Consider the following 24,694-nt stretch of genomic DNA (forward strand, 5'->3'; position numbering starts at 1 on the left):
GTGATTCACTTCTGTATTAGATTCAGATAAGTTTCCACAGTGCCCTCACCTCAGCAGTTGCACAAGCAGTTGAATCTTCACAGCCCTTTGCTGCCCTACCCATGTCCCCTCTAGAGCTAGCATTATCCATCTTTGGGCTGTTGTACCCTTAGGAACCTGACAGCAGTGGACAGCCATTTTACACCATTAAAATGCCCTTTGCCACAGCCTTTTTTCTACTGCTCTCTTTGCACCCTTGTTTATGCCGCTGAAGATAGCACAAACTAGGGATGACTTCAGCCCTGCATTGCTTCCTAATTTCCCCACAAAATGTGTTTAGCAACACATTAAGTAAAACTGGATCCTAACATTTATAAGAAAAAGTGCATTACAAAAACATGTCTCTTTCCCCATCCTAATGCCTCAAGCAGCCTGTGAGACAAATGGTTCCTTAGCACCCAATGCCTTTCACACATTGTAGAGCACTTGAGAAGCATGATGAGTCACCGTTTTTCAAGACTGGTGCTCTTTCAAGTTACAGCTGCTTTCTCTATATCCTGAGCTGATCTCAGAATAAACTATTTTGGAATGTTTTCTAAACATTCTCATTGTGCATTCATCACTATTCTGTCAGAGATTTGGCACATTGATTGAATGAAGGTCTGGCAGATGTGAATTGAATTAATCTGAGTTACTTTCACATTGAATACTGTTTACCAGAGTTCTGATACTGTGCAATAAGAAATGTTACAGCGTTGTTGTTGTTGGGTTTTTTTGGGGGGGGGAATTGTTCTCCATACTTTATTTGCTCATTTTTTCCTTGGATATGACCGTCCCTCCCTGAGAATTGAAGGAGAACAAATGCTAGAGCTTACAGTGTGTTGGAGAAAAAATAGAAGAGTGCCAGCGGCAGACAAGGAAACAAAAATTCATGTCCTATCTTGTAGCTTAGCCACACAACTTGAGTATGCATCAAGCATTCAAACATACCAGCAGCTGCACCCTCATTAGAAAGGAATCATTTCAGAAAATGGACAGAAACAACAGTAATAGCAGGAACAGAAATAATACATATATTACCTGTAGTAGAAATAACAACATTGGTAGGGCGTCTGATACCACATGGCCAGTAATCTTCTCAAGCTACTTGCCAAGCTAGATCTAGTGGTCGGAAGGTTATAGCTGGCAATGAACAGTTATACTGGGGTTTTCCACAAAAGAGTTTGATTTTCCTTTTCAGTATATTATTTATAGCATATTAGGTTAACAGGGTTGCTAGAATATTTATGGCTCTGGCAGTAAGAATTTCCCAACTGTGATATGCAGTCTACCCTTTACGGATCCTGGAAAATAACCTAACCTACTAGTTGTAGTATTAGGCTTCATGTGGGAAGCCTACAGGTGTTAAAATATTGTTTTTTTTAAACAAAGTTTCCTTCTATCTTCATTCTTGTCTACAGTGGTTGCCCTTAAAAAACTTGCCAATTTTCCTTAGCTAAAGTTACCTCAGTATTGGCAGTATTTCTTATACTTCTCTATGTTTACTGTGGAGTAAATATTGCGGCAGTATTTAGTAATGTTAGGCAGTTAGCAAATTGGATTTGAACACATGTATCAAAATTGATTTCTTGATGCTTTTAGAGGAACTGTAGGCTCAATCACTTGACATTATGGCAATAGATTCTCTTGGGGTGAACAGCTACTTGCTTTGCTTTCCTTATTCCCTGATATTAGGAAGAAGAGGGGTCTGTGCAAACACTCCTAGGTAACAGGCTATAGATCAATACCCAGTTGTGAGTGTAATTATAAATGTCTGCTAATCATAGGCACCAACTTCTCATCTTGCTGGGGGATGCTCAACCCTCCCCCCACCAACTTCTGCTGCAGGCCCCACCCTCCTTCTCCACCCTTTCCACCAAGCTCCACCCTGCCTTACCTCACTTCCTCCCCCAAGTGCACCCTGTCCCCGCTCTTCCCCCTCCCTTCCAGAACTTCAACACCATGAATCATCTGTTCGTGGCATTCAGTAAGTGCTGGGAAGGTGGGGGAGGAGTTGGTAAGGGTGTGGGGGGGGGGGGGAAGAGGTTGATGCCAGTGGGTGCTCTGTACCCACTAATTTTTTCCTGTTTGTGCTCCAGCTTAAGAGCATCCATACGTTGGTGTCTATGCTGCTATCCATGGGGTGTGTAGCACTAAGGATGAACAATGCTGAAAAATTAAGATGATTAACTCCTTGCCAAAGGAGGTTGTGAAGACCAGGACTTTAACAGGGTTCTAAACAGAACTAGATAAATTTATGGAGGTTAGGTCCATTAATGGCTATTAACCAGGATGGATAGGAATGGTGTCCCTAGCCTCTGTTTGTCAGGGGCTGGAAATGATTGTCAGAAGAGGGATCACTTGATTATTCCCTGTCCTGTTCACTTCCTCTGGAGCATCTGGTATTGGCCACTGTTGGAAGACAGGCTAGTGGGCTAGATGGACCTATGGCCGTTCTTCTTAAGAAAGTTGAAACTAGAGTCAGGTGTGGATTAGAGTAGAATTGGCTCAGTCAAACAGAGGCTCCAGTGCTACTGAAAACTCTGGTAGTCTTTCAGCAGAAGTGTCACCGTTAAGTTCCTAGTTCCATGTAAATGTGTGCATCACCTCTAAGTTGTACAGGGATACAAACTACACCCCATCATGCCCACAGTAGTAAATGTAGTAAAATGGACATGTACAGCTAGCCTACCCCAGAGAACTGGTGCTGCCCTCTGTGAGGGCTCTGTCCATGGCAGGCAGCTTTATAGTATGCCAATCAGAAGCCTAGTGCAGGGCTGCCCAAAAGATGCACTGAGGGTATGTTTTCACTGCAGACTTAATTCAGGTGTTTGGCAGTTGGGTCTGAGCAATCAAATTAGCCTGGCCTGGGTCTAAGAAGCCACACTGCGCAGCTGTATCAGAGTTACCGTGTCCTCACTGGTGTTGTGCTCACCCATGTGTGTTGCCATTAAGCCTTGAGGTTGATCCTAGGGGTTCTCTGTGTTATAATAAGCTGAATAGAATGATTCTCTCTCAGTGAAGTCTGGGAGATCTTGTTGGTTGTTCTTGGTACACAGGAGGAATTGTGGGAAAGCATTAGATTAGAGGACTAGTGCTTAAAAGATGTAGCCTGCATACTCACTGCAAAGTGGGCTGGTTAACAGTTCTAGTGAAAGTTTCACTCAGCATAGCCCCAGATGAGCCAGCTAGCCTGGACTGAAAATTCCACAGTACTCAGGTCAGAGAATTTTGTATGAGGACAGGAGAGAAGAGAGGCAACATCAGAGTTATACCCTGAGTTTAATTCTGCACTGAAAACATACCCTTTACTAGCAAATCTCCCGCCCAACCTACTCCTATTGCCTCTCCATTTATTACCACCTATATGGTAGGCAGTGCTGACTGGTTCCTATCTCCATGGTAAGCTGAGAAGGGACAAACTATTCAAGGATGAGGACCTGTAGCTGCTGGTAGACTCTGAGTGACTCGGTCCCAGAGTCTGAAATTGGGTTATTGGTAGCTATTAATTGGAGCGCTCTTAGAACCACCCACCCATACTTGACATGTAGAACAAAATGAGCTGTTTTTTCTTACAAGTGCCTGGTATCTTGGTCTAAGAAGCCATTAAACCTCTCTTTCAAACCCAAATGCCCGTGTCTATCTGAACTGTGAATTTCAAGACAGAGTGATAATTCTGGCCCTATACAAAGGGCAGCGTGTCAGCTTTTGTGTGCAGGATATACAATAAAGTAAATCTACTATATGCGGATCATTGAAAAGAATGGTAGGTATGTCTTGGGAAGCATTTCACACTACAGTAAATATATTGCATGTGTATGTAGATCAAAGGTTAGGAACATTTTTATATATGTTAATGTAAAAGACATAGTCTTTGTGAGTGTGACAGGGCTGAAATGCCCCGCAACCATACTCCCTCGATCGCCGCCTGTCTATCGGCATCGGAGAGAGAGTACCGGCGGTGCAGCAGCTGCTCCGCAGCCGCCGCACAGCTGAGCCACGGGAGGGGCCCTGAGCTCCGGAGCGTCTTAGGGGCGGGGCGCCTCTACGTGGGAGATGGACGCCGGCATTCTGGAAGGGTGGGGGCAGGAAAAGGGTGGAGCCCCCATCGAGCAGCCACCGGAGGGGGAAATTTAAACGTGGCCTCGGCTGCGAAAGGGAGGAGGATGGCAGAAGAACCCTCCTGGGACAGGAGACTGCCAGGGGACCGGACCCTGGTAAGCCGGAGCGGCCTGTCAGGTTGAGGCTGCCTTAGGGCGGGACGGTCAGTGTCGGGGAGAGGAAGCAGCCCAGGGCGGGCGAAGGGAGCCTGTGGGCTGGTACATTACGGCGGGAAGCCCTGCCAGCCAGACCAGACCGCAGCTGAGTCCGCGTCCTTAGGTCCGTGGGCTGGGGTCCGTGAGAGGGGGGTGGGCCTGGACCCCCCACTCCCCATCACGGGGCATGATGGTCACGCAGCCTGAGCGCAGAGTGTCGGTACAGGCGAGGCAAAAGGGGCCATTTGAGGTCAATTATAAAAAGACAGAGATGCACGAGTGGGGAGCCAGGGACTTCCGGGGACCCCCCACAGTGGACTTGTTTACAGTGAGGTTCAATTGTCTTCAGTGGGCTCAGTTCTGCATACCTTGTGCAGGAAAAATCCTATTGGCTTAAAAAAATGTGCATCATTCAGCTCTGTTTAGACCATTACTGAATGTTTTTCAAAAAATGTCATGCACTGTTCAGTGCCAGGTTAGAGCAGAGGTTGGCAGAAGCAGGAGTCCTCCAGTTTATTTTTAGATTAGAGAAAGCACAATAACCACTTTGTCATGTTAGCTTTATTAATCTGGGCTGAGCACCAAGAATGAGCTCAGGATCCATCGTTCACTCTGTGGCCTGGATTCTAGAGTCTGGCAAGCTACACTCAGTACAGAGAGGAGGGCAAAGTTGGCTTTAGGTTGTGTTGCAGCTCGACAGATGCATATCACTTTCACACTAGCTATATTTATGTAGGGATCACTCATTGTAAAACTTCTTTTGGGATACTTTTCATAGAAAATCAAAGACTATAAAGAAATAAAATTATTGACAAATGTGAGTGCTTAGTGACAGGCACAAGTGAAACTATACCTCTGAGACAAGAACAAAAAATACTTTCAAGAGAGCTAACACTGCCATGGGGTTTAAAATGAAAAACAAAAGAAAAAACAAAAGAAAAGAAAAGAAAAGAAAAGAAAAGAAAAACCCAACGTTAAGTGTCTACGTTGGGATTCCCGTTGGTGTGGTGCTGCAGTGATCCTTGTCTGCTAGAATAGCTTCATTGAATCCTGTGTAACTTAACGAAATCTCAAGGTTGCCCTGAATTGAATTTTGGGACCAAACCACCGTCCAGCAAGGCAAGGAGCGGAGATTCACAAAGGTGCTTACACCCACCTTTTAGACTGGACCAGGGTTTCCAGTCTACCCCAATGATTCCACCAACATTGATGCAACTTAGTCAATGGCAGCTTTGGCACATCAGTTCAGCCAATTAAATGTAAATGTCAAATTATGTGTTTTAGAAAACCATAGTTTATTTACTATACTGTTGCAAAAATGCTCAGTTATTTAAAACAAATCTATGTATCTAATACATGAAGCACCACAATGAAAAGAGAAAAAGAAATCTATTTACTGCACTTTTAATTAATCAACTACTGCATTTAATAACAAATGAAGTTTGGGAGATATTAATTTTTGTATGTCTGACAAACCCACAGACAACAAATCTAATTGCTATTGGAAATCTCAAGTTTTTTAATTTGAGGAAATAGTTATTCTGCAGTTTTATACCAAAGTCTATCCAGGGAGGTATGATTAGGTCAGACTTAAAAGAATTTTTCTTTTCTTCTAATTTCCACACATTTCAAGTTGCCAGAAATCACTCGGGAGGAGACAAATTTGAAAAATGGCAGTGGCTACAGTGCCCTAATTTTCAAATACAAGTATGTCTATATCTGTTATGATCACCAAGCAATTCCATTAAATAGACAATATAATTCCCGACTGCTGGTTTCCATTATCTAGGAATGTGGCATGCAAACACACACAGTTTTTTCTACTTCTTGCTGGAGTACTGTTTGTTATTTGCAAAATGCTTGAACATGAAATAATGATTGGTACTAAATTGTACGGTAATTTTAAAGCAGACTCTCCCCCCTCTTACTCCATTTGCCCCAAGGGAACCCTCTTAGTCCTGATAACACTTTGTGCTGCAATGAATTGGCACCTCTGTTCCTTCTGTGCCTTCTAGTTTCTTGGTGTGAACACTTATGGTTTAACACTATTTTTAATTTGCGGTTTTAAGCAGACATGGTCTCAGCCATGCTATGTGACAAGTACAATTAGTCTGACCTGCTATTCGAATCTGTGTACCTGCCTCCTCAGCTGCCATCCTTTTGGCACTTAATCTCTTGTCAGGAGGAAGGCCAAAAACCAAGTATTAAACTGAAATCATTAATATGTGTGAACAGATGACATAAAATATGCTCAGCCTCTTATGGAACCCAGCGACCCTGCTTCCTCACTCTAATCAATGCCTTTCCATAGTCAGAAGGGTGCTCATGAAAATCCTTCACTGAAAAAAAGAATGCATTGGTAAAGGAGGTATGAAATGTAAAGGGAAGAGGCAGGAGGGCAGAAGACATGATTAAATGTAGAAAGTGTAAGTCTTGCTCTTTTAAAAAAAATTGTACTGCATATTACTTTCTAAATCCTTTCACAGTTGAGCCAAATGACTTTGGGTTTGGCAGGTGAATGTGGCCTGCCAAGTTTTGTTGATTGATGGGCACAAACCAAATCTTCATTAATAATTCATGGCTTACAGTACTTGAATTGCAACCATATAGGAGGGTTCCAACTGGGTCTGGAATTGGAAGAGGCACTGTTGAACAGACATATGACGTCAGAGCTGCTGTGTAGTAAGCCCATTTCTTGTTATTTCAAGTTTTATTATTTATCTTTCACTCCAGTCCATGCAATGCAGGCCAGTCCCTTGACTTTTAATGTATATTCTGACAAGCAAAATGGAGATGTATTTCAGTCAGGTTAGTTCTACTGAGTGGCTGCGTCTAGACTGGCAAGTTTTTCCGCAAAAGCAGAAAAACTAGCCAGCTGTCAACATTGGCCGCTTTGAATTTGCGCAAGAGCACTGACGATCTAATGTAAGATTGTCAGTGTTCTTCTGCAAATACAATGACTCTCCCATTCAGGAAAAAGCCCTCTTGAGCAAATGCTTTTGTGCAAGAGGGCCAGTGTAGACAGCTGAGAACCGTTTTGCGCAAAATAGCCCCGATGGCAATAATGGTGATCGAGGCTTTCTTGCGCAAAACTGCATCTAGATTGGCACGGATGCTTTTCCACAAAAAGTGCTTTTGAGCAAATGCGTCTGTGCCAAGCTAGACGCTCTTTTCCACAAATGCTTTTAATGGAAAAACTTTTCCATTAAAAGCATTTGCGGAAAATCATGCCAGTCTAGACATAGCCACAGTGAATTTAATGTGACTGAAGGTGCAGGCTAACACAGCTGAAGCCATGCTAGCAGGATTTGTTAGAGCTTAATGAGAGGCCTGGAGCCTCAGAGCTAAATGTTGAGAAAGTATCATCCACTGATGTAGCAGTGTGCACAAGGATGCTTATGCTGGCAAATCTTCTCTCTCTCAGGGAATAAAAGTGTAGACATGGCCTTAGATGTGGACAGTTTGTTAACATTACAATTGTTATTAATGTATGTAATTTTTATTATTATGGATGGATTGGCATTTGACAGCATGCCTGCAATGTTGGTTTGTTAAATACTTGTTTTTAACATCTAACAGAAATAAAGGGATTTGAGTTACATTGATTGCAATTTGTTCTATATCTCACTTACAGCTGAATTCATCCTCAGTGTATACTGAGCTCATGCAGGCACAAAATCTTCAGTATTGTGACAAAATAGCTATAGGCTGAATTGGTCCAGCCAGACTATTTTAAGGATCAAGCTAGACATTGATGTGAGTGTCATATGGTTTGTGAGGAAGCTCTGTCCCTTGGAATTTGCCTAAATGATGACAGTGATTGAGGAATGAATGAAATAGGCCTATGTATAGTATAGCTATAGTTTATTTATGGTGTAGAGATCTCACCACAACAACTCCACCCTTCTGAAAGAGTTATAGAAGAAAAGGCCTGGTTTCCGCTATCTTTATTGTTCCATAGCACATGCTACCAGCTATAATTATAATGGAGGCTTAATCTTGAGCCCAGAATGCCCATCTAAATATGGCCTGGCAAACCAAATTGCCTTTTATGATGAGATAATTGGCTCTAGGATATGGGAAAGTGGTGGGCATAATATACCTTGACTTTAGCAAAAAAATTTATATGGTCTCCCACAATATTCTTGCCAGCAAATTAAAAAAGCATGGGTTCAATGAATGAAATGTAAGGTGGACAGAAAGGTGACTAGAACATCAGGATCAATGGTTAGTGATCACTGGCTTGATGTGTAGCTGGCAGGCAATATCAAGTAGAGTGCCTCAGGGGCCAGTCCTTCTGGGGCCAGTTTTGTTCAACATCTTCACTAGTAATCCGGTTTATGGGATGGATTCCACCCTCATCAAGTTTGCAGATAACACTAAGCTAGGGGGAGAGGTAGATACACTGTAAGGTAAGGATGGGGTCCAGAGTGACCTAGATAAACTGGAGGTTTCAGCCAAAAAAAATGTGTTGAAGTTCAGTAACAAGTGCTGAGTCCTGCACTTGGGATGGAAGGACTATGTCAGTTGCATATATTATTTCGAAATAGGGAGCTTCTACAGAGCAATTATTTTGAAATAGAGACTCTTCCTCTGACTTCTCTTATTCCTCGTACAATGAGGGTTACAGGAGTTGGAGTAAGAAGTCCTCCAACTTGACAGTGTTTTGACACTATTTCAAAATAACTGCCTGCTGTGTAGACACGGACTAAGTTATTTTGAAATAGTGTTGCAGTGCAGACATACCCTATGAGACCATATCAAAAGCTTTGCTAAAGTCAAGGTATATCACATTGCCATATCCAGAAAGCCAGTTATATCATCATAGAAGGCAGTTAGTTTGGTCAGGCATGACTTGCCCTTGATGAATCCATGTTCACTGTTCCTGATAAGTCTTCTCCACCATGTGTTTCAGAATAGATTCCTTGAGGATCTGCTCAATGATTTTTCCAGGGACTGAGGTAAGGCCGACAGGTCTCTAATACCCAGGATCCTCCTCCTTCCTCTTTTTTGAAGATCGTCACTACATTTGCCTTTTTCTAGTCATCTGGGACCTCCAGCAACCACCAAGAATTTTCAAAGATAATAGCCAGTGGCTCTGCAGTCACATCAGTCAACTTTCTCAGCACTTTCTGATGCATTAGATCCAGTCCCATGAACTGATGCATGTCCAATTTTTTAAAATACTCCTTAAATCTGTTCTTTCACTATGGAGGGCTTCTCACCTCCTAACCACACTTTGCTGCCCAGTGCAGCAGTCTGGGGGTACATCTACTCTGCAACACTATTTTGAAATAACTAGCACTATTCCAAAGTAACTTGGTCCGTGTCTATACAGCAGGCAGTTATTTTGAAATACAGGCAGTCCCCGAGTTACGCGGATCCGACTTATGTCGGATCCACAGTTACAAACGGGGTTTGCTCCCCGTCTCCCTGGTCTGCTGGAGACCAGCAGACCAGGGAGATGGGAAGCAAAGCCTCTGAGGACGCTGGCAGCGGGACAGGCAGCGGACAGCCCAGACGCGCCGCAGCTGCATGCTCCGCGGCTTTGCTCCCCGTCTCCCCAGACCAGGGAGACGGGGAGCAAAGCCGGGGAGCACGCGGGCAGCGGACAGCCCAGAAGCGCCGCGGCTGTCCCACTGCTGGCATGTTCCATGGCTTTGCTGCCCGTCTCCCTGGTCTGCTGGAGACCAACAGACCAGGGAGACAGGGAGCAAAGCGGAGCAAAGCCGCGGAGGACCCGGGCGGTGGGACCGTGGTGCATCTTGGTCCCCCGCCCGCGTCTCCCTGGTCTGCTGGGGGAGGAGGGGCGCAGCTAGTACGCCCCCCCCCCAGCAGTCCAGGCTTTTCTCCGGACGCCTGTGGTAGAGCAGCTGGGGCGCTGCCGGTTGGTCGCGCAGCGCTGCTCTGGGTGCTACTGGACCAACCCGGCAACATCCCAGCTGCTCTGCCCCAGGCGTCCTGATTCAGCCGCTGCTGGTCAGTTTCAGCAGTGGCTGAATCAGGATGCCTGGGGCAGAGCAGCTGAGGTGCTGCTGGGTTGGTCCAGTAGCGCTGAGGAGCGGCGCTACTGGAGCAACCCAGCAGCAGCCCAGCTGCTCTGCCCCAGGCGTCCCCAAGTCAGCCGCTGCTGAAACTGACCAGCACTGACTACAGGAAGCCCGAGGCAGAGTTGCTCTGCCCCGGGCTTCCTGGAATCAGCCGCTGATCAGTTTCAGCAGCAGCTGACTTGGGGATGCCTGGGTTCTCAAGTTGAATCTGTATGTAAGTCAGAACTGGTGTCTAGATTCAGCCTGTTGAAACTGATTAGAGGCTGATTCCAGGAAGCCCGGGGCAGAGCAACTCTGCCTCGGGCTTCCTGTAGTCAGCCGCTGGTCAGTTTCAGCAGCAGCTGAATCTGGACGCCAGTTCCGACTTACATACAGATTCAACTTAAGAACAAACCTACAGTCCCTATCTTGTACTTAACCCGGGGACTGCCTATAGTGTCAAAATACTGTCAAGCTGGAGGACTTCTTACTCCGACTCCTGTAACCCTCATTGTACAAGGAATAAGAGAAGTCAGAGGAAGAGTGTCTATTTCAAAATAATTGCTCTGTAGAAGCTCCTTATTTTGAAATACGCTATTTTGAAATAAGATGCTCAATTGATGTAGCTCAATTTGTGTAGCTTATTTCAAGATAAGCCCTGCAGTGTAGATGCACTCTGGAAGAGAATTTTGTCAGTGAAGATCAAGTAAAAAAAAAGCTTTGAGCATTTTTCTACATCACCTGTCACTAGGTTGCCTTTTCCATTCAGTAAGGTTCCCATGCCTTCCCTGACCACCTTCTTATTGCTAAAATGCCTGTAGAAACCTTTCTTGCTATCCTTCAAATCCTTGGAAGCTGCAACTCCAATTGTGCTTTAGCTTTCCTGATTACACCCTTCATGCTCGAGCAATGTTTTTATACTCCTCCTAGTCATCTCTCAAAGTTTTCACTTCTTGTAAGCTTCCTTTTTTTGTTTAAACTCACAAAGATTTCTCTGCTAAGCCAGGGTAATTGCCTGACATATTTACTATTCTTTCTTCACATTGAGATGCTTTTTTCCTGAATCCTCAATAAGGTTTCTTTAAAATGCAGCCAGCGCTCCTGGACTCCTTTCCCCTTCATATTAGTTTCCCAGGGGATTCTGACCATAAGTTCCTTGAGGGAGTCAAAATCTGCTTTTCTGCTGTCCAGGGTCTGTATTCTGCTGCTCTCCTTTCTTCATTTTGCCAGGATCCTAAATTCAACCATTTCATGGTCACTGCGGCCCAGGTTGCCAGCTAATTTTGTATCCCCTACTAATACTTCTCTGCTTGTGAGCAGCAGGTCAAGAGGAGCATGACTCCTAAGTGGCTCCTCTGCACTTGCACTAGCAAGTTTACCTCAGTACTCTCCAAAATCTTCCTAGAATGTCTGTGCACTGCTGTATTCCTCTCCCAGCAGATGTCAGGGTGATTGAAGTCCCTCATGAGAACCAAGGTCTGTGATCTAGAAACTTCTGTTAGTTGAATTACAGTGGTTCATTTACCTGTCATTCTTGCCTTGATTCAGACTTCTTAGGAACATATTTTCAGTATATATGTACACATCGGTTTTTTACATGTTATTTTTACATACATTTCACTAAGATTTTAATAAACGATGACACTGGTTCTTGTTAAAGACATCACGTAACATTATTTATGGATAAATTCCATACGAAAGCAGTATGTCAGGTATAGTGAGTTTGTAAGGCCTTTCAGGAGATAAAGAACTATGAATCCTGTGCCAGTTGGCACAGAGGAGCTTTTAGGGTCACAGTACTTATTGAGTCTGTGTGTTCTCTCTCTCCTATAATTTAAAGATCTGCTGTAAACAGCAAAGGCATTACAGCTCCAAAGAAGATCCCACATTCTTTTAGAATGGAAAGCCTTAGGCAGCCCAAATATATAGCTCACCCTACCATAAATACATAAAAAAATAGGGGTGATCAAACCCACCATTTACAGGTAGGATATGCTAATCTGTTCTGCTGATTGGGGATAACAGTTCCTCCATAATTCTCTCATTTCCTATTTCCTTCATATTGTATATCTCAGTTTGTGAGTTTGCTTATGAGCACTTTTGCCACATTTTATTTCAATTTTATTGCTGCCTATTTTGCATAGCTCAGGCGTTATTTTTTGTCGTTGTTTGTAATCACTGATGAAGTAAATGGTGTCACTGGTCCATTCCTCTTCAGTGTAATTGCTTCTTATGTGAAACTTTCAGCATGCTAATTTAAAAACAGCACATGCTAAAGGTCCCACATCTGTTTTACTAATTTATATTCTGTTCAAAAACATGATTCCTCATTTAGCCTATTGGCTGGCTGATAATCAGTTAACCTTGTTTTAAGTCATTAACCTACCATTTTGTGTGATCTTCCCAGAACACATTTGAGATGACTGATTCAATGTTTGTGCGGAGAGTATTTAATGCAAGCCATTTGTGCAAACTCCTGCCTTCATGCTCCATCACATCACCTGTAAATGCTTGGATACATCAGCCTAATGGGTTTACAGTAAATCTATAAAAATCAAATATTTGAGGCTTTTCAGCTTAGAAGGAATGCTTTTTCAAAATGTTTAATTTATATCAAAGTTCCATAGCAATATATTCAGAAAGTACACTTTAGTATACATGGCTAACCTTAAAACAGTCTCAACCCATTGACTATGGCTATTGAGGAGTGACATGGTGATGACCTGAGATTAAGTACATGGAAATTATTGGTAATGATTCCGTACTTTTCGGAACACTTGTAACAATTATACCATCCTCTAGATAAATAATAGTCTTTTGGGTAAGATCTTCTGTTGTAATAAATTGGGAAGTTCTGTGGAGTTTTAATGGAGCTTCCTGATTTACAGTAACTAAGGATATGGACTAGCTTTTCTTATATCTGGCCTTGGGGATGTATTTTTCAAGCTTATTTTGCTGGGATTGTTTTCATGTTTGGAAATTAAAATTAGGATACATTTAGAGTTCAATTTCTCCTACACCAACACTGAGTGACTGTGTGGGCTCATTGTGCCTCCTGCACATTGTAAGAGTTGTCTGGAGATGGATGGGCTCTGCCAGGTTAGAATTTTGCCCAAGATACACCATATGATGAGCAAGTCAACCATGTCCATCTTGGATTAGTTGCAGCCCAGGTTAATAATGTCTGCAACATCCGTCTCCCACAAGGCAAGATATGTCAAGTATGCTACAGGGCTATGTCTAGACTGGCATGATTTTCTGGAAATGCTTTTAACAGAAAAGTTTTCTGCTAAAAGCATTTTCGGAACAGAGCATCTAAATTGGCACGGACACTTTTCCGCAAAAGCACTTTTTGCGGAAAAGCGTCCGTGGCCAATCTAGACATGCTTTTCCACAAAAAAGTCCCGATCGCCACTTTCACGATCGGGGCTTTTTTGTGGAAAACAAATCTCAGCTGTCTACACTGGCTCTTTTGCGCAAAAGTTTTGCGTAAAAGGGACTTTTGCCCGAATGGGAGTAGCATAGTATTTCCGCAAAAGCACTGATTTCTTATAGTAGGAAGTCAGTGCTTTTGCGGAAATTCAAGTGGCCAGTGTAGACAGCTGGCAAGTTTTTCCGGAAAAGTGGCTTATTTTCCAGAAAAACTGGCCAGTCTAGGCACAGCCCAGGTGTAACACCAGCAAAGAGGATCTGTAAAAGAGAAAACATCACCATACATAGCTATGTGGAATGTAAGGGCATAAAGACAATAGGGAAGTTAAAAGTACTCACATGTGAAATGGAACAATAGACCTGGCACCTTCTAGGAATCATTGAGGTCAGATGGAAAAAATTTGGAGAGGCACTAATGGAAGAAGGCCTTGCATTCTATTACAGTGAAAAGGGCAAACATGTCAAGGGCATAGGATTTCTTGTGCATAAAAATATCAAGAATTCAGCATTAGGATGCCACCCAATATCCAGCCATCTTTCTACCCATCTAACATTTAACAGAGTATGACACAAAGCTCTCAGGGCAACAATGAAGAAGTACAGTGTTTGCAGTAAGCTTAGTTTTACCATTAAACAACTGTATGTCAAGGTCAACAGTGCAGTTCTTGTCAATGGCTTGATAAGGAAGTGCTTTGACGAAGCTGCCTTCTTTCACCCACACTTTTCAACATCTACTTGGAGCGCATAATGACTGATTCCATAGAAGATCACATGCCTACAGTCAGATTGAGGAGTGAATAATCTTAAATCGTTGGTTCATTGATAGGAGTGCTGGCTAGTAGCAAAGATGAACTTTCAACTTTGTGTAACAAGTGGACGAAACCCCTGCAACTACAGCCTGTAAATCAGTGCAGAGAAAGCCAAGCTGTTGTCAAACAAATGTGACAGGATCAGCTCACATATCACTGTCAACGAACAAGAGCTGGAGACAGTGAAACAGTTCAAGTATTTGGGAGCAATCATCACTGATTAAGGATCAAAGGCAGAAATTCTGGCAAAAAATGTGCAAACAGCAGCAAGGCTAAAGCCAATTTGGAGGAAGAAAAACATCTCCCTGGAATCCAAACTGACACTGCTGCATGCACTGGTCATCTCCATTTTTCTGAATGCATGAGAGACATGACCCTTATGGCAGCACTTGAATGAATAATAATGGTAGCAGAAATGAAATACTTCATAAAATCCTGGGCATCTCCTACTTCCACCACATCACTAATGAAGAGGTCTACAGCATCATCACCTACTGCACTGGGTCACATGAAGACCTCCCAAAGACTGTGAAGGAAGCATAAACTGAAGTGGTATGGCCATGTAACAAAATCATCTAGTCTATTCAAAATCATCCTCCAAGGGATAGTATGGGGGAAGAGAAGAAAAGGTAGACAGAAGAGAAATGGATTGACAACATAAAAGAGTGAACAGGAATAGACTTTGCAGAGATTCGGGCAATTGTGCCTAATTGTCAGAGGTGGAAACAATTGATTGATTACTCATCAATGATGGCGCTCAATGACAAATGAAGTTATGGTAGTATGATGATGATGGTGACAGCCACGTGAAAAAGTAACTACAAAAAAATAACAGCTTTATTCCAGTGCTTTTAATGTGCCTTGTGAATATTCACAGCCACTTTAATTGTACTTTCTATAAACATATTAGCACTTTTTTGTTGGTAAAGTGTTCACAAAAGGATGATGTCACTTTTGTGAATATGAATTTGCTGTAGTATTCTTGCATAGCTATTTTGGAAGCTCGTTGTGGGCATGGGAGTAGAACAGTCATGGAGCAGAAAGAATATCATGTCCAATCATACAGCAGATATGTCCAATTGTCACTGTGAATAATTCCTAACATGGCAGAAAATTAAAGAATAAACTGTACAAATAAAATACTTTGTAATCAGAGGTAAATTAATACCATAAATTTTCTTTCTAAATACCACCTTTCTACATTACTCGTACTCAGCACTTTACAGTGGACCAACACTCTCAATAGTCAGGTTTTAGATTTTAAAAATCAGGTCTATCAAAGTGGTATTCACTACAATAACTCCAGTAAAAAACAATGGTCTTGTAGCACCTTAGAGACTAACAAAAATATATAAATCGTATCATGAGCTTTCGTGGGCACAACCCACTTCTTCAGATGCTCAATATTATGGAGCAAGGGGCACAGATTTTGAAATACAAATCAGAAACTGAAGGGAGAATGGGAGAAGAAACAAATAAAGAAAAAACTGTCAATTGAAGTGTCCATGATAAATGAGGGTAATAGTAGGCTATAAGTGCCTGATACAGTAAAACCTGTGTTATCCGGCATGCCAGGGGATTAGGACGTGCTGGTAACCTAAAAATTCTGTTTATCTTGGGGAGGGGGGACGGGAGCCATGTGGATGCCAGGATTTGGCCTGCTAGCGAGGGCCACAAGCCACAGAGAGGAGCGAGGTGCAGCCTGGGGAGGGGTGGTGGAAGCTCGGGGGGCGGGAGGCGGGAGGCAGAGATGGTGGGAGCAGCCTGCTGAGGGGGCTGCCATTTACCCCCTCCCCTAGGTATGTGCTGCACACTCGTCTGAGGAGCAGCCTAGCACTTAAAGGGCCAGTTTCCTTTTTTTTTTTTCTTTTCCTGGCATCAGAAATTTGCCAGTTTTTACAGTTTTCCAGATGCTTAAGTTCCGGATAGCGCAGGTTTTACTGTACTTAGCATTTGATGACATCTGGGTGTTGAATATAATGGCCCATAAAGTTCATGCCTTTGTTCAAGCCATGCGAGATAATATCACATTTACATATGAAAACTAGTTCTGAAGATTCTTGCTCTAGTTGATTTCTGAAATTGTTTTGTATCAGAATAGTTCAGTGGTGGCCAAATCGTGGTTCTCGAACTGCATGCGGCTCTTTGCTCATAGAAATGTGGATCTTATAGGGTTACCATACCTCCAGTTTTTCCCGGACATGTCCTCATTTCCCCTGTTAAATTGCCGTCTGGCCGGCTTTTTTAAAACACAAAAAATGTCTGGGATTTGGGGAGGGGCAGCGGTACCTGCCTTCAAGGGAACATTCAACTGCATTTTGGAGCCTCATGCCTGGACAGTTCACGGCCTCTCTGCACATGCGCCCCAGCTCCTATAGGGAAATGCGCATGGCGGTAGCTCTGGTGAGACCCAGGGTGGTGTTAAAAGAATCTGGAGCTGCCTGGCTCTGGAGGAGGAGAGAGATTGGGTTGAAACGGGGAGGCTGGGGGTGCCTGGCTCTGGGAGAGGGGGAGGACATTAGGTTAGAGCAAGGAGGCTGGGGGTGCCTCAGAGTTATAGATATATAAAAATAAATATATAATCTGTGCCTCATAGATATATAGGTATATAAAAATAAATATATAATACATGGCTCTTTGCATTACTATCCACAACTATTTTGGCTCTTAGTCTCTACTTGGTTAGCCACCCCTGGAATATCTACTAATAACTTCAGTGTTTCTTACTAACCTGGTAACCAGTGCAGACTGGAAAAAAAAATTAGGGGGAAAATGTGAACAAAACCATCACTTTTGGCTTTTGTCAGTTTATTTTTGAAATTTTGGGTTTTTGCAATTGAAAAACAGTATAGTCCAGTTTTATATTTGGTCACTGAAAACTAAAAATAATTCAGGTTTTGACTAAAGCTAAAGTTCTCAGTAAAAGTTTCCAGTTAGCTGAAATACCCTTTTCTAAGCAGCTTTAATAACTCTTTTAGAACATTGCCCTAATGGTATGTCTAGGTTGCAGTTTCCAAAACTTGGTGGTTATATTGTACCTTATTGCAATGACCATCATACAATGGGGTCACCTAACAAATTTAGTCTTTTAATAAGATTGCTGTCTGAGCTTTATTCTAGCAAAATGGCAGTGGTTAGTTCCAACACATTAGATTAATATTTACAAAAATTAATTTATTCTCTAATGTGCTAGAACTAATCACTGCCATTTTGCTGTGAAAGGAATGTGTTCTAGAAGCTGTCGTTTCGTGGAGCTCTCTTAGTGTAATGATATGAATCCTTTAAAGAACTATGGGAAATGGGTGTAGAAATCATATTTTGCAGATGGGGGCTAGTCATCAGCTGAGTTCAAGCATAGCCACAAATTACACCCACAAACCATGAGAGCCACAAATGAAATGCAAGGTTGAATCTTAGTAGTTTTTTGCAGGTATGCAGTAACTGACTGCCTGTTTTTTAAACAGTGCCTTTTCTGGAGGCATATTAAATGTGTGCTCTGTGATCTGTATTGACTAGTCATTGGTTTCCAGAATGACTTTCACATATAAACCCCCAAATGATCTGGGACCTGACCATCTCAAGAACTCTGACTCTCCCTGACATACCACTGCTGTCAGAACAGGTGCCTGAGCTGAGCCCCATCAGGGAGGATGGCACTGTGTTATCACTTAGGGCTCCAGACCTTTGGAACACATTGCCTTTTCATGTCTGCAATAGCCTTTGCTGGCTTACTCTGCATGTCCCACTCACGCTTACCTGTAAGTAGTTCGGTGCAGGGCAGGACCAGGACCAGGTAATGGTGGTCGGGTGGAATTCTGGTGTGCATTTTGTATGGAGATTGAATGGTATCAATAAAGCAGAATGCTACTGTGTGGACTTCTGTCTACAAAGAGAGGTCAAAACTGACTCTAATAAGTTAGTTAAAAGTTCAGACATATAACCACATTATTTAGCATTTAGTAATGTGACAGTATTAGGACAAGGTGCCTAATGTTGCTTGCTTAATTTCAACCACAGCAGCAAACATATTATTCATAATTGTACAATGTCATATGTAAGAAAGCACCTATCATCCAGTAACTGTAAACAGTGGGTAATTTTGTATTAGCATTTGCCTTCTTAGTGGAAGAACTGAGGAATGGCTCTTCCATTTCATAACCTCATTGGTTTTGCACCTCTTGACCTGTGAGAAGTCATGTTTAAGGAATCCTGAACCACTGCAAAAAGATTCTCATTGAACATATTCTCTCAAAGACACAATCTTCTAAAGGATTAGGTTCATAGAGGCCGCTAAATTAATGTGATATTTATCAAAGTGATTATAAGAACCTCTCACCTGGTGCTTGACAACTAATATTTAAGTCATCCTATCAGGAGACAGGTGCCCTGAGTTCTTTTTTTTGAACTCTGCCACAGACTTGCAGTGACACCCTAGATAAGTCACTTAATGTATGTTACTCAGTTATAGCATTTATTAAATTGGGAAGATTTCTAGTATGTGTTATATAGAGGAGTTTTGCAAAGTTTATCTCACACTTTGCAGCAGATTTTCTGTTAACTGGTTTTAAAACGTTAATAAATATACTGTATTTTTTCTGAGACACAAAGACTAGTATACCATTCATTTTGAATATTGGTCAAAATACTATCTGGTCTTCAGGAGGAATGGTTATGTCCACAATGTCTCTTTTGACCAGCAACTATTTCAATTAGCTTTTGGTCACTCTTTCTGTCATCTTGTTTATGCTGATCTTCTCGGCCTGATTCTCTGCTGGTTTTGTTTTGCTGTACTTTCACTGAAATAAAGGGATTTAAACTAGAATAAAACAAGTGTAACACAGTGGAGAATCAAGCCAAAAGATGTGTACATAAAATCAGCAAATACACGTTCAAAAATGCGGAAGTCCTCTGCTGTACAATGCATGAGACTGAAACAATTCAGGAGTCACTGAATGTTGATTTTTTTTCCTCTCTCTGCTTTTTTCTGATAATTGTGTGCCTTGCTTCTCTGATCCTGAAATGGAATAACAGAATCTGATTCTCTAAACCCTTGCACATGAGTCATATCATCCAATTAGAAGGGGTTCTGTCTTCAAGCTGAGTCCTAGACAGTCCAACCTGATAGAGTTGTCCATCAACACGTGGTTCTCATTATTGAGAATGTTCCTTTAAACTGTGGCCCCTTTTATTCTCACAGGCTAATGGTCTCCTCAGAAGGTGATTAGCATTTGGCTGATGGGCGGGCTGGCTGGCTGACCCGCTTGCCTGCCTTTCCAGGAGGGGTCACCAGGCAGCAGTCATCCCAGGAGTTCTTGCCTTCAGTTACCTTTCTCTACGTGATCATATACTTTCCTCTCTGATCTTCCACCTACTGTGCTAGGTTTGCCCTTTCTAAGCTCCTCTTTCCTTGTCTGACACCTTTCACAGGTGTGAAGTGGCAGAGCCCACATTAGCTCATTAACCCTGTGATGTGTAGTGTAGGGTTTGTATAGTGTTTGCAGCACTTGGGGAACCTAAGTTAGGGGGGGGAGCTAGATACAGCCCCTGGCTTGCCTGGATCTGGCCTCCCCAGCATTGGGGAGCCCACACTGTCACTCCAGCCCCCTGCCACCTCCCTCTGAGGCTGGAGCACACAAAATTTATTCGCCTAGGCTCCACCCTAACTTAGACCACAGATTTTTGCATGGAACACCCTCCCAGAATTGCTAGAGGAAAAAATGCACATACTCTAAATGGAAGAGAGACAGGGTGAAAAGAAAATTATAGCTACTGAAAATAAACCCCTGCTTGACCTTCACTTAGCTACAGTTCCATTGTTTGTTTAAACATCTATTAAAAAACCCAAACCTACTTTGTTAGCTGTCTCATTTAATGAGATTCAGGTTGTGCCTTCCTACTTACATTTATCAGCTTGTCAATTATGTGAAAATATTCACACTCTAGTGCTCGTGAATTGCTGCTTTGCTAGTGTATTAAAGCATACATACATCCCAAATAATACAAGTTTAAGTGGAAACCACAAGACTATATTGTTTAACAGCAAATTTAACAAACAATACCTTGAAAGGAGCTTGAGGGGCAGTCCCTCAATGACCCCGTAACTATACTTACTACAGAGTCTAACAGCGCGAAGGCGATTGAGGCGGTGCTGGCGACCTACTACCTTTAGGCTAATTGAAAGCCTTCAGGGAGGAACTGCCAGGCGTCCCTCGACGGAGGATCCCGACGATTGGCGACCTTCAATCCTTTGGCTAGTTTAAAGCCGCAGGAGAGGAACAGCCAAGGAGATCCCTCAAAGTACAGGTAGGGAGCGATGGCGGTCGGTTCACCTTCCGTGAAACCTCTGGCCCTCGATACCTCTTCTCCGCACTTCGGAGCGGCAGGATCAGGCAATGGAAGACTCTGTTCTACCTACTCTAATCCTATCCTAAAATAAAACCTTATCTAAATCGCGACGAGCCCGACGGACAAGCAAGATGACGGCCGACAAGCGAGGACCGATGCAACCTGCCGTACAGACTCGATGACGATAGCTAATCTATCTAAAATACTAAACTAACTAACCTAACCTATTTGAGGAGGTCTGACCTTCCACCAGCCTGACTCAAAGAGAATATTATATTCTATGAAATGGAGGGAGCATAGCCTTCCGTTAGCTTCTCCAGAAGAATATCTTTACAAGACCACTTTCATTCTAACCTAGGACAAGATTAAAATGAACACACTCTCTCTCTCTCTCTATACCTAAGCCTTAAAACCTATCCCGACGGAACCCAAGAACCCGACGCGACAGCAACTGCTGCGCGGCAGAGACTTATATAGTCTGGGCTCATACATATTCATAAGTTCCGTGGTATGATCTGATTGGTTTAGAAAAGATGCTATTCTAACATAGTTTAAAATCATTGGTTGACACTTTAGCTTATGCATATTCATAGATCATTCAAATTTCAACAGGTATACTAGCTTTTACTTTTAAATCCCAATAGCTATGTATACAGGTATCTGTGGCACATGACAAGATCGTGACTTAAAATGGATGTCTATAGAATTCTTAACTCAAAATGGAGTTTTGGACTCCATTTTGAAATATGGCATGTGTATATATATAAACTAGTCCTACATAGATTTTACAGTGGTTAGGCATTCAGATATATAGCTATCAGTCCTGTATTTTACATACACTGTACATGGTGTTACATTATAGACTCACGCTAGATGTTACACTTGTATTCACTTGGTTACATACTTGTTACCTATTACGTAGATATAACCTTGGTATTACAGTTCTGCTTTACGGGGGGGGGGGGAACTATTTTGGTCCCTCTTTGAAACTGAAGCAGTTGTTATACTGTGAAGCATTTAAATAGATAATTTCCTGGTTTAGAAGCAAGGTTGATGGAGTCTTTGGGACTGGAATTAGCTTCCCTACTTAGTTCAGCACAGTGCAGATTTGGAGATGCTGCAAGAATATCCGGTCCTCCCAAGTTTCTCTTAGGGAAAAGCTTTGATGAAATTTTTATTGATTTGTGGTGGCTCTTGGAGGAAATTTATTCGATATCCGGGGAGGTTTTTTAGAGCTATTTTGTTGTTTGTTTTGTAGGTGTTTTTATATCCATAGGAAAAATGTAGACGTGAAGATGGGGATTGAATTAGGACTCTGAAGCCTCTTATGCCAGATTCTTTTACCTTTTCTTAATGTCTGAATTTGCAGGTTATGTTTTAAAAATGGTAAATGCCTAAAGGTTGATTTAGACACTAAACTTACAAATAAATTAATAGGTCAGCTGCATCTCCCACATTTCCCTACTGTCCTTAAGTAAAAAAGACTCACTTTCAATAAGCAGGGTTGCGAGAATTTTCAGTGTAATTATTAGACTTTAGGAGATATGTTGTTATGCTTAAAAGAAGCACATGGGACCTTTTTCAGGGGGATAAGGCAACATGCCACATTTACTGATAATATAACAAAGTAACACACTCACCCACCCCACTGCTGATGGAATAATTATCAGTCTGTTACTCAGCCCAATCTATTGGCCAGATAGATCGAGTGTGAGGAAGGAGACGGGTTCTTGTCAGTCCAGATGATTGTCCATGGTCTTAGCAGGATGGAACCCAAAGAACCATACAAGAAAATCCTTTCTAGGATTTTCCTGCCAGGCAAGTCTCTGCATTTTGCCTTGTCACGCCTTAATCAGTCACTCAGCATCACAATCAAACTTCCTGTGACATATATTTATCTGGAGGTTGTTCTCGCAGTCCTCGAATATCAGTGTGCTGACAACCTTGGTGGTGTTGTCTTTCCAACGAAAGTTGTTATCGGTTCCCTATCAAGCGGTGCTTGCCACTAACTTCAGGGTTTGTCAATCTGCCTTGGTCCAGTTTGCATCTTCAGTGTGCTTTGCCTTAGTTGATAATTATTTGGTTCTTCTGAGTCTCTGGCCCCTCCACTGACTATTTGGGCATGCATTGGCCTTCACATTTATCTCTCCTAAAATATTCTTTCTCTCATTCACACAAACAATACATTTACACAATTGCACCACACAACAAAGGGATACTTCTAGTCACTTTAAAAAAGTTATGGAGTCTTTCAATATTAAACTTCGTTCTATTAAAAGGCTTTACCTAATACTAACATCACTATGCATTACAATATTCCATCCCTTTGCTTTAACATCAGAACATGCTAACATCAAAAAGAAATGGAGCTAAGTTAACAAAGCTTTCTGGTCTGTCTGAGGCCTACATCTTGTGTTTAAGTTTAATCCAAACCTTGTGCTATAAAATACATTCATTATAACTAACTACAGTACACTTCCGATAATCCAACACCTCCGGGACCCAGGAGCTGCCGGATTATTGGATATGCCAGGGTATCGGAAGGTACTCCAGAGGGGGTTGCGGGGGGGAGGGGAGTCAGTGGGGGAAGCCCCACGCATCCACTGGTGACTGTCCAGCTGGGGCTGCAAGCAGCAGTGGCAGACTTGGGGAAGTGGTGGGGCAGAGAAGCTGGGGTGCTTGCCAAGTTGGTCCTGCAGCGCTGCCCCTCACCACACCCCCTCTCTTACGCCACCGCTTGCATCCCAGCTGGCCTGTAGCCAGAGCTGGACTGAGGCATAGGCGAACTGCCCATGGCACCAACTGATGGGATGAGCCCAATGGCAGCTGTAAGGGGCGTGTGGCATCCCTTACAGCTGCCATCAGGTGCCGCGCACCTGGCTCCCGCAGCGCCAGCTCCGCAGCGCCGGCCAGCAGCACCCTTCCCCCCATAGCCATGGGGCCCTGCACGGCCCAGCAGCGCTGGCCAGGCCGGGCTGGGCAGCGCATGTACTGTGAGCCCTGGGGGTGGGCCCACACACTCTGGCGAGGGGGGCGGGCCTGCACATGTGCCATGCACCTGGGGGCAGCACTGTGTGCCCAGGCCCAGAGTGCCAAAGGGCTAGGGCCAGCCCTGCCTGTAGCAGGCAGCTGCTTGGGGCTTTCCCCCGCCTCACTGTAAAATGGTGGAGGGTTCGCCCCTCAACGTGCTGTTCCCTGCTGACCCTGCCCCCCAGCCGGTCACAGTGTGGGTCCCGGCAGACCTGTCACAGGGGCATAATCCCTTTCCCCTCTCCTCCCCTTCACTTTCCCAGCCCATGAGCCTGTGTGGGGCTCACAGGAGCTTCAATTGTCCAGCTGGCTGAAGCACTTTCAGGTTCCACTTGGTGCCAGACTATCAGGAGTGCTGAACTACTGGATGCCGGACAACTGGAGTTTTACTGTAACTTATTACCTACAGAATTACAAGGCTACAATGTTCCCAATGTGGATACCACAGAATTTTATGTAATTTTGAATATTTTCTATACAACAGGAAATATAAAAATACAATAAAATAGTTTTCTTTCAAAATCTAACAACATTGATTTGTGTGTGTGTGTGTGAGAGAGAGAGAGAGAGAAGTTTTGGAAGAACCTGCCAAGGGGAACAGTGCAGGACAACAAACCTAACTGGCTTTAATACTGAGATTGATATGTTTGTAGGGGGGATGGTATGATGGGACTGCCTACAATAGCATATGACCATCAGTGACGGAAAGTAACAAAAATCCCCAACTTCTGCTGGGTGGAAACTAAATGGGGAGGCCTCTGAGTTAGCTCAGAAA

This window comes from Pelodiscus sinensis, chromosome 4 (genome assembly GCF_052426305.1).
Source record: "Pelodiscus sinensis isolate ZL-2025 chromosome 4, ASM5242630v1, whole genome shotgun sequence".
NCBI classification, from domain to species: domain Eukaryota; kingdom Metazoa; phylum Chordata; order Testudines; family Trionychidae; genus Pelodiscus; species Pelodiscus sinensis.